Genomic DNA, 10,345 nt, shown 5'->3' on the forward strand with positions numbered 1-10,345 from the left:
CCTTGTCTGAGTTTTGGCAGCGTGCAAGTTCTCAAATTCTCTCGTGTGTTAACTTTTCAAAATCTATGATCTGATCACATATTTGTAGTGTTGAGAATGAGTTTGCATCATCCACACAAAAAACTCCAAAATAGGCCAGCCAACAATTGGAGAATAAAAAATGACGCGATCCGCTCGATATTTTTAAGCGAAATTTGATATATTTTAAATATAAAATGTTGCTTTTCAGGTAACCATGTGGCTTACGGCCATACTACCCTGAGAACGCCCGATCTCGGAAGCTAAACAGGGGCGGGCCTAGTTAGTACTTGGATGGGAGACCGCCTGGGAATACCAGGTGCTGTAAGCTTTTTCACTTTAGATTCTCGTGGAATCGTTTTCTTATCGGTGGTAGACCTACGGTAAGCGGGACGAAAGTGTTGGAATGTCTGCTAGTTTTTGTTTGCATTGTTCGATAGCACTTGCCTGGGGGAAGGAGCTGGAAGAAGACAATTATATATGACTCGTGCACTCATTGTAGTAGTCTCGCCACGCTGCACTATTTGCATATCTGTTGTTGACCAATACTGGCCACTCATGCTAGTAGCATCTGCTCCAATTGCACACTGAAGAGAATCTACATTTGCACAATAAACGTTGTCCCAGATTATCGCACTACTCGCTTGAAGTCTCGGCGCCCTTTGCACAATGGTCATTGCACCGGACTATTGCAATATTAGTCTTTCGAACTGCTCTAAATGCTAGAGGACTCTGCATCTTTTTGCACAATTGTCCAAAAAAAATGAACCGGCATTACGATAGCTAGCAACCCTAAATTGCTCAGTGACTGTTTTTTGTCAACGTCTTTATGTCTCAAAAGTGTTCTCTGTCAATTGACTGTCTGTTGTCGTACGAGAGTGGCTCCAACTACCAAATTCCTTGTGTGTTTTTTGGACATACATGGCAAATAAAGATGACTCTGTTTCTGAAGAGTTGGTGACCAGGATGTGGAGGGTCCAAGAGGATTTTGCATGCTCTTGTCTGAGTTTTGGCAGCGTGCAAGTTCTCAAATTCTCTCGTGTGTTAACTTTTCAAAATCTATGATCTGATCACATATTTGTAGTGTTGAGAATGAGTTTGCATCATCCACACAAAAAACTCCAAAATAGACCAGCCAACAATTGGAGAATAAAAAATGACGCGATCCGCTCGATATTTTTAAGCGAAATTTGATATTTTTTAAATATAAAATGTTGCTTTTCAGGTAACCATGTGGCTTACGGCCATACTACCCTGAGAAAGCCCGATCTCGTCCTGATCTCGGAAGCTAAGCAGGGCGGGCCTGGTTAGTACTTGGATGGGAGACCGCCTGGGAATACCAGGTGCTGTAAGCTTTTTCACTTTAGATTCTCGTGGAATCGTTTTCTTATCGGTGGTTGACCTAAATTATAATGCAGTCATTCTCTCTCTTATGACTTACCATCTCTTTATTAGGAGACAGAATCTTCACGTACCTTTTTTAAACATCCCGTATCTCCTTTTCCGACAGTAAAAAAAAAAAAAAATCTATACACACATATATCTACATAGATATATATATATATATATATATATATTAGTATCACGTGATACGTCACGATTTTATCACATCAGTGCTTTTAATTCGCTCGAGGCTAAGGATACGAAGGTATGGATCTTTAAATGATACGTAATTATTGCACATTATTGTGTGGACCTCAAAGCCACGGTTTATGAACCCGAACCACTTCCGAGGAATACATTACAGTCGAGTGAATGGCAGTATTAGAAGGAGTAGATTAGATAAATTCAATCAGAATCAGCAGAATAAAAATCAGAATCTATATTTGCCGAGTATGTCAGAAACATACAAGGAATTTGTCTCCGGTACTTGGAGCCCCTCTCGTGCGATAACGGATAGCCATTTGACAGAAAATACTTTGGAGACATAATCACATGAGACCAAAGTACAGAGAATCACTGAGCAATGAAAGGTTAGCGGTAATGTGGTCATGTCAATGCAAATTTTGTGTTATTTTTTATTTTTTGACAATTGTGCAAATGATGCAGAGTCCTCTAGCAATTTAGAGCAATTTGAAATGACTGATCGAGCAATAATCTGGTACAGTGACAATTTTGCAAAACGTGAAGAGACTTCGAGAAATTTAAGCAGTATAAAGCGAATCGTAGTGCGATAATCTGGAACAGTGTCCATTGTGCAAATGGTGCAGATACTTCTCAACCACATGAGTGGCCAGTATTGGTCAACAACAGATATGCAAATTGTGCAGAGTGGCGAGACTACTACAGTGAATGCACGAATAATGTATAATTGGCCCGACAGAGATGGGACAACAATCTCAAGACAAATTGGCAGCATGTTACAATGCAATTGTAAGTGAACTGTTTAAGAAGTTAACGGTAAGCGGGACGAAAGTGTTGGAATGTCTGCTAGTTTTTGTTTGCATTGTTCGATAGCACTTGCCTGGGGGAAGGAGCTGGAAGAAGACAATTATATATGACTCGTGCACTCATTGTAGTAGTCTCGCCACGCTGCACTATTTGCATATCTGTTGTTGACCAATACTGGCCACTCATGCTAGTAGCATCTGCTCCAATTGCACACTGAAGAGAATCTACATTTGCACAATAAACGTTGTCCCAGATTATCGCACTAGTCGCTTGAAGTCTCGGCGCCCTTTGCACAATGGTCATTGCACCGGACTATTGCAATATTAGTCTTTCGAACAAGCTCTAAATGCTAGAGGACTCTGCATCTTTTTGCACAATTGTCCAAAAAAAGGCACGGTGGCCGACTGGTTAGAGCGTCAGCCTCACAGTTCTGAGGTGCGGGGTTCAATCCCCGTCCCCGCCTGTGTGGAGTTTGCATGTTCTCCCCGTGCCTGCGTGGGTTTTCTCCGGGCACTCCGGTTTCCTCCCACATCCCAAAAACATGCATTAATTGGAGACTCTAAATTGCCCGTAGGCATGACTGTGAGTGCGAATGGTTGTTAGTTTCTATGTGCCCTGCGATTGGCTGGCAACCAGTTCAGGGTGTACCCCGCCTCCTGCCCGATGACAGCTGGGATAGGCTCCAAGCACGCCCGCGACCCTAGTGAGGAGAAGCGGCTCAGAAAATGGATGGATGGATGTCCAAAAAAAATGAACCGGCATTACGATAGCTAGCAACCCTAAATTGCTCAGTGACTGTTTTTTGTCAACGTCTTTATGTCTCAAAAGTGTTCTCTGTCAATTGACTGTCTGTTGTCGTACGAGAGTGGCTCCAACTACCAAATTCCTTGTGTGTTTTTTGGACATACATGGCAAATAAAGATGACTCTGTTTCTGAAGAGTTGGTGACCAGGATGTGGAGGGTCCAAGAGGATTTTGCATGCTCTTGTCTGAGTTTTGGCAGCGTGCAAGTTCTCAAATTCTCTCGTGTGTTAACTTTTCAAAATCTATGATCTGATCACATATTTGTAGTGTTGAGAATGAGTTTGCATCATCCACACAAAAAACTCCAAAATAGACCAGCCAACAATTGGAGAATAAAAAATGACGCGATCCGCTCGATATTTTTAAGCGAAATTTGATATTTTTTAAATATAAAATGTTGCTTTTCAGGTAACCATGTGGCTTACGGCCATACTACCCTGAGAATGCCCGATCTCGTCCGATCTCGGAAGCTAAGCAGGGGCGGGCCTGGTTAGTACTTGGATGGGAGACCGCCTGGGAATACCAGGTGCTGTAAGCTTTTTCACTTTAGATTCTCGTGGAATCGTTTTCTGATCGGTGGTTTACCTAAATTATAATGCAGTCATTCTCTCTCTTATGACTTACCATCTCTTTATTAGGAGACAGAATCTTCACGTACCTTTTTTAAACATCCCGTATCTCCTTTTCCGACAGTAAAAAAAAAAAAAAATCTATACACACATATATCTACATATATATATATATATATATATATATATATTAGTATCACGTGATACGTCACGATTTTATCACATCAGTGCTTTTAATTAGCTCGAGGCTAAGGATACGAAGGTATGGATCTTTAAATGATACGTAATTATTGCACATTATTGTGTGGACCTCAAAGCCACGGTTTATGAACCCGAACCACTTCCGAGGAATACATTACAGTCGAGTGAATGGCAGTATTAGTAGGAGTAGATTAGATAGAGTAAATTCAATCAGAATCAGCAGAATAAAAATCAGAATCTATATTTGCCGAGTATGTCAGAAACATACAAGGAATTTGTCTCCGGTACTTGGAGCCCCTCTCGTGCGACAACGGATAGCCATTTGACAGAAAATACTTTGGAGACATAATCACATGAGACCAAAGTACAGAGAATCACTGAGCAATGAAAGGTTAGCGGTAATGTGGTCATGTCAATGCAAATTTTGTGTTATTTTTTATTTTTGACAATTGTGCAAATGATGCAGAGTCCTCTAGCAATTTAGAGCAATTTGAAATGACTGATCGAGCAATAATCTGGTACAGTGACAATTGTGCAAAACGTGCAGAGACTTCGAGAAATTTAAGCAGTATAAAGCGAATCGTAGTGCGATAATCTGGAACAGTGTCCATTGTGCAAATGGTGCAGATACTTCTCAACCACATGAGTGGCCAGTATTGGTCAACAACAGATATGCAAATTGTGCAGAGTGGCGAGACTACTACAGTGAATGCACGAATAATGTATAATTGGCCCGACAGAGATGGGACAACAATCTCAAGACAAATTGGCAGCATGTTACAATGCAATTGTAAGTGAACTGTTTAAGAAGTTAACGGTAAGCGGGACGAAGGTGTTGGAATGTCTGCTAGTTTTTGTTTGCATTGTTCGATAGCACTTGCCTGGGGGAAGGAGCTGGAAGAAGACAATTATATATGACTCGTGCACTCACTGTAGTAGTCTCGCCACGCTGCACTATTTGCATATCTGTTGTTGACCAATACTGGCCACTCATGCCAGTAGCATCTGCTCCAATTGCACACTGATTGAAGAGAATCTGCAACATTTGCACAATAAACATTGTCCCAGATTATCGCACTACTCGCTTGAAGTCTCGGCGCCCTTTGCACAATGGTCATTGCACCGGACTATTGCAATATTAGTCTTTCGAACTGCTCTAAATGCTAGAGGACTCTGCATCTTTTTGCACAATTGTCAAAAAAAAATGAACCGGCATTACCAGATAACTAGCAACCCTTAATTGCTCAGTGACTGTTTTTTGTCAACGTCTTTATGTCTCAAAAGTGTTCTCTGTCAATTGACTGTCTGTTGTCGTACGAGAGTGGCTCCAACTACCAAATTCCTTGTGTGTTTTTTGGACATACATGGCAAATAAAGATGACTCTGTTTCTGAAGAGTTGGTGACCAGGATGTGGAGGGTCCAAGAGGATTTTGCATGCTCTTGTCTGAGTTTTGGCAGCGTCCAAGTTCTCAAATTCTCTCGTGTGTTAACTTTTCAAAATCTATGATCTGATAACACATTTGTAGTGTTGAGAATGAGTTTGCATCATCCACACAAAAAACTCCAAAATAGACCAGCCAACAATTGGAGAATAAAAAATGACACCTGGGAATACCAGGTGCTGTAAGCTTTTTCACTTTAGATTCTCGTGGAATCGTTTTCTTATCGGTGGTTGACCTAAATTATAATGCAGTCAATCTCTCTCTTATGACTTACCATCTCTTTATTAGGAGACAGAATCTTCACGTACCTTTTTTAAACATCCCATTTCTCCTTTTCCGACAGTAAAAAAAAAGAAAAAATCTATACACAGATATATCTATATATATATATATCTATATATATATATATATATATATATATATATATATATATATATATAAATGTATATATTAGTATCACGTGATACGTCACAATTTTATCACATCAGTGCTTTTAATTAGCTCGAGGCTAAGGATACGAAGGTATGGATCTTTAAATGATACGTAATTATTGCACATTATTGTGTGGACCTCAATGCCACGGTTATGAACCCGAACCACTTCCGAGGAATACATTACAGTCGAGTGAATGGCAGTATTAGTAGGAATAGATTAGATAGAGTAAATTCAATCAGAATCAGCAGAATCAAAATCAGAATCTATATTTGCCGAGTATGTCAGAAACATACAAGGAATTTGTCTCCGGTACTTGGAGCCCCTCTCGTGCGACAACCGATAGCCATTTGACAGAAAATACTTTGGAGACATAATCACATTAGACCCAAGTATGGAGAGTCACTGAGCAATGAAAGGTTAGCGGTAATGTGGTCATGTCGATGCAAATTTTGTGTTATTTTTTATTTTTGGACAATTGTGCAAATGATGCAGAGTCTTCTAGCAATTTAGAGCAATTTGAAATGACTGATCGAGCAATAATGTGGTACAGTGACAATTGTGCAAAACGTGCAGAGAATTCGAGAAATTTAAGCAGTATAAAGCGAATCGTAGTGCGATAATCTGGAACAGTGTCCATTGTGCAAATGGTGCAGATACTTCTCAACCACATGGGTGGCCAGTATTGGTCGACAACAGATATGCAAATTGTGCAGAGTGGCGAGACTACTACAGTGAATGCACGAAAAATGTATAATTGGCCCGACAGAGATGGGACAACAATCTCAAGACAAATTGGCAGCATGTTACAATGCAATTGGAAGTGAACTGTTTAAGAAGTTAACGGTAAGCGGGACGAAGGTGTTGGAATGTCTGCTAGTTTTTGTTTGCATTGTTCGATAGCACTTGCCTGGGGGAAGGAGCTGGAAGAAGACAATTATCTATGACTCGTGCACTCATTGTAGTAGTCTCGCCACGCTGCACTATTTGCATATCTGTTGTTGACCAATACTGGCCACTCATGCCAGTAGCATCTGTTCCAATTGCACACTGATTGAAGAGAATCTGCAACATTTGCACAATAAACATTGTCCCAGATTATCGCACGACTCGCTTGAAGTCTCGGCGCCCTTTGCACAATGGTCATTGCAACGGACTATTGCAATATTAGTCTTTCGAACTGTTCTAAATGCTAGAGGACTCTGCATCTTTTTGCACAATTGTCAAAAAAAAATGAACGGCAATACCAGAAAACTAGCAACCCTTAATTGCTCAGTGACTGTTTTTTGTCAACGTCTTTATGTCTCAAAAGTGTTCTCTGTCAATTGACTGTCTGTTGTCGTACGAGAGTAGCTGAAACTATCCAAATTCCTTGTGTGTTTTTTGGACATACATGGCAAATAAAGATGACTGTTTCTGAAGAGTTGGTGACCAAGATGTGAAGGGTCCAAGAGGATTTTTCATGCTCTTGTCTGAGTTTTGGCAGCGTGCAATTTCTCAAATTCTCTCGTTTTAACGTTTCAAAATCTCACATATTTGTAGTGTTGAGAATGAGTTTGCATCATTCAGGTAACCATGTGGCTTACGGCCATACTACCCTGAGAACGCCTGATCTCGTTCGATCTCGGAAGCTAAGCAGGGGCGGGCCTGGTTAGTACTTGGATGGGAGACCGCCTGGGAATACCAGGTGCTGTAAGCTTTTTCACTTTAGATTCTCGTGGAATCGTTTTCTTATCGGTGGTTGACCTGAATTATAATGCAGTCATTCTCTCTCTTATGACTTACCATCTCTTTATTAGGAGAAAGAATCTTCACGTACCTTTTTTAAACATCCCGTATCTCCTTTTCCGACAGTAAAAAAAAAAAAAAATCTATACACACATATATCTACATATCTCTCTCTCTCTCTCTCTCTCTATATATATATATATATATATATTAGTATCACGAGATACGTCACGATTTTATCACATCAGTGCTTTTAATTCGCTCGAGGCTAAGGATACGAAGGTATGGATCTTTAAATGATACGTAATTATTGCACATTATTGTGTGGACCTCAAAGCCACGGTTTATGAACCCGAACCACTTCCGAGGAATACATTACAGTCGAGTGAATGGCAGTATTAGAAGGAGTAGATTAGATAAATTCAGAATCAGCAGAATAAAAATCAGAATCTATATTTGCCGAGTATGTCAGAAACATACAAGGAATTTGTCTCCGGTACTTGGAGCCCCTCTCGTGCGACAACGGATAGCCATTTGACAGAAAATACTTTGGAGACATAATCACATGAGACCAAAGTACAGAGAATCACTGAGCAATGAAAGGTTAGCGGTAATGTGGTCATGTCAATGCAAATTTTGTGTTATTTTTTTTTTTTTGACAATTATGCAAATGATGCAGATTCCTCTAGCAATTTAGAGCAATTTGAAATGACTGATCGAGCAATAATCTGGTACAGTGGCAATTGTGCAAAACGTGAAGAGACTTCGAGAAATTTAAGCAGTATAAAGCGAATCGTAGTGCGATAATCTGGAACAGTGTCCATTGTGCAAATGGTGCAGATACTTCTCAACCACATGAGTGGCCAGTATTGGTCAACAACAGATATGCAAATTGTGCAGCGTGGCGAGACTACTACAGTGAATGCACGAATAATGTATAATTGGCCCGACAGAGATGGGACAAATATCTCAAGACAAATTGGCAGCATGTTACAATGCAATTGTAAGTGAACTGTTTAAGAAGTTAACAGTAAGCGGGACGAAGGTGTTGGAATGTCTGCTAGTTTTTGTTTGCATTGTTCGATAGCACTTGCCTGGGGGAAGGAGCTGGAAGAAGACAATTATATATGACTCGTGCACTCACTGTAGCAGTCTCGCCACGCTGCACTATTTGCATATCTGTTGTTGACCAATACTGGCCACTCATGCCAGTAGCATATGCTCCAATTGCACACTGATTGAAGAGAATCTGCAACATTTGCACAATAAACATTGTCCCAGATTATCGCACGACTCGCTTGAAGTCTCGGCGCCCTTTGCACAATGGTCATTGCACTGGACTATTGCAATATTAGTCTTTCGAACTGCTCTAAATGCTAGAGGACTCTGCATCTTTTTGCACAATTGTCAAAAAAAAAGAACCGGCATTACCAGATAACTAGCAACCCTTAATTGCTCAGTGACTGTTTTTTGTCAACGTCTTTATGTCTCAAAAGTGTTCTCTGTCAATTGACTGTCTGTTGTCGTACGAGAGTGGCTCCAACTACCAAATTCCTTGTGTGTTTTTTAGACTTACATGGCAAATAAAGATGACTCTGTTTCTGAAGAGTTGGTGACCAGGATGTGGAGGGTCCAAGAGGATTTTGCATGCTCTTGTCTGAGTTTTGGCAGCGTGCAAGTTCTCAAATTCTCTCGTGTGTTAACTTTTCAAAATCTATGATCTGATCACTCATTTGTAGTGTTGAGAATGAGTTTGCATCATCCACACAAAAAACTCCAAAATAGACCAGCCAACAATTGGAGAATAAAAAATTACGCGATCCGCTCGATATTTTTAAGCGAAATTTGATATTTTTTAAATATAAAATGTTGCTTTTCAGGTAACCATGTGGCTTACGGCCATACTACCCTGAGAACGCCCGATCTCGTCTGATCTCGGAAGCTAAGCAGGGGCGGGCCTGGTTAGTACTTGGATGGGAGACCGCCTGGGAATACCAGGTGCTGTAAGCTTTTTCACTTTAGATTCTCGTGGAATCGTTTTCTTATCGGTGGTTGACCTAAATTATAATGCAGTCATTCTCTCTCTTATGACTTACCATCTCTTTATTAGGAGACAGAATCTTCACGTACCTTTTTTAAACATCCCGTATCTCCTTTTCCGACAGTAAAAAAAAAAAAAATCTATACACACATATATCTACATATATATATATATATATATATATATATATTAGTATCACGTGATACGTCACGATTTTATCACATCAGTGCTTTTAATTCGCTCGAGGCTAAGGATACGAAGGTATGGATCTTTAAATGATACGTAATTATTGCACATTATTGTGTGGACCTCAAAGCCACGTTTATGAACCGAACCACTCCGAGGAATACATTACAGTCGAGTGAATGGCAGTATTAGAAGGAGTAGATTTGATAAATTCAATCAGAATCAGCAGATTAAAAATGCAGAATCTATATTTGCCGAGTAGTACAGTACATACATGGGAATTTGTCTCCGGTACTTGAGCACCTCTCGTTCGGCGATTACGGATAGACATTTTGACAGAAAATACTTGGAGACATAATCACATGAGACCAAAGTAAAAGAGAATCACTGAGCAATGAAAGGTTAGGCGGTAATGTTGGTTCATTCAATGCAAATGTTGTGTTATTTTTTATTTTTTGACAATTGTGCAAATGATGCAGAGTCCTCTAGCAATTTAGAGCAATTTGAAATGACTGATCGAGCAATAATCTGG

The 10,345-nt window shown here is 40.1% G+C and overlaps 4 non-coding genes and 1 pseudogene across 4 annotated transcripts; all 5 read left to right on the plus strand.

Moving 5' to 3' along the window:
* The first annotated feature begins 240 nt into the window (after positions 1-240).
* On the plus strand, positions 241-349 carry LOC133473481 (5S ribosomal RNA; annotated as a pseudogene).
* Positions 350-1,254: 905 nt separating this feature from the next.
* On the plus strand, positions 1,255-1,373 carry LOC133473480 (5S ribosomal RNA). Its single transcript, XR_009787087.1, has one exon. It is a non-coding gene; the product is annotated as a 5S ribosomal RNA (ribosomal RNA).
* Positions 1,374-3,632: 2,259 nt separating this feature from the next.
* On the plus strand, positions 3,633-3,751 carry LOC133473478 (5S ribosomal RNA). The gene has a single exon (XR_009787085.1). It is a non-coding gene; the product is annotated as a 5S ribosomal RNA (ribosomal RNA).
* A 3,687-nt stretch (positions 3,752-7,438) lies between these two features.
* LOC133473479 (5S ribosomal RNA) lies at positions 7,439-7,557 on the plus strand. Its single transcript, XR_009787086.1, has one exon. It is a non-coding gene; the product is annotated as a 5S ribosomal RNA (ribosomal RNA).
* A 1,920-nt stretch (positions 7,558-9,477) lies between these two features.
* LOC133473477 (5S ribosomal RNA) lies at positions 9,478-9,596 on the plus strand. The gene has a single exon (XR_009787084.1). It is a non-coding gene; the product is annotated as a 5S ribosomal RNA (ribosomal RNA).
* The last annotated feature ends 749 nt before the right edge of the window (positions 9,597-10,345 follow it).

This window comes from Phyllopteryx taeniolatus, unplaced genomic scaffold, assembly GCF_024500385.1.
Source record: "Phyllopteryx taeniolatus isolate TA_2022b unplaced genomic scaffold, UOR_Ptae_1.2 contig_253, whole genome shotgun sequence".
Classification (NCBI taxonomy): domain Eukaryota; kingdom Metazoa; phylum Chordata; class Actinopteri; order Syngnathiformes; family Syngnathidae; genus Phyllopteryx; species Phyllopteryx taeniolatus.